At 67.0% G+C, this 261-nt stretch overlaps 1 long non-coding RNA gene across 1 annotated transcript in view; it reads right to left on the bottom strand.

Annotated features, from left to right (window-relative positions):
- LOC106727198 overlaps positions 1-255 on the bottom strand; it is a 597-nt gene extending 342 nt beyond the window's left edge. Inside the window, exon 1 of the long non-coding RNA XR_001363377.1 lies at positions 87-255. This is a non-coding gene — a long non-coding RNA (uncharacterized LOC106727198). The remainder of the gene's footprint in view (positions 1-86) is intronic.
- Between the last annotated feature and the right edge of the window lie 6 nt (positions 256-261).

Here is a 261-nt window from a genome sequence, read left to right as displayed (position 1 = left end):
GGGGTGTCTGACACTGACCCCCTGTCCTGTCTCCTTGTAGGAGCCCCAGCCCCGGGGAGAGGGGGCGGCCCCAGGGCCCCTGGTACCTGCGCGCTGCAGGGTCTCCTTCCCTTTTTCCAGGTAAAGGCGGAGCCATGGCATGCACTCCCCCTCTAGGTAGCTCCTGTGCTGCTCTGCTACACGCGCCGCAACCCACTTGCGCCTGGTGATCTTAGCCGCCATGGCGGCCGCGGTCCAGGAGGTCAGGTCCTCGTTCAGGGC

This window comes from Myotis brandtii, unplaced genomic scaffold, assembly GCF_000412655.1.
Source record: "Myotis brandtii unplaced genomic scaffold, ASM41265v1 scaffold38608, whole genome shotgun sequence".
In the NCBI taxonomy this organism is placed as follows: Eukaryota; Metazoa; Chordata; class Mammalia; order Chiroptera; family Vespertilionidae; genus Myotis; species Myotis brandtii.
Note: the sequence above shows the minus strand (reverse complement) of the source record. Positions and strands in the feature narration are given on the sequence as shown.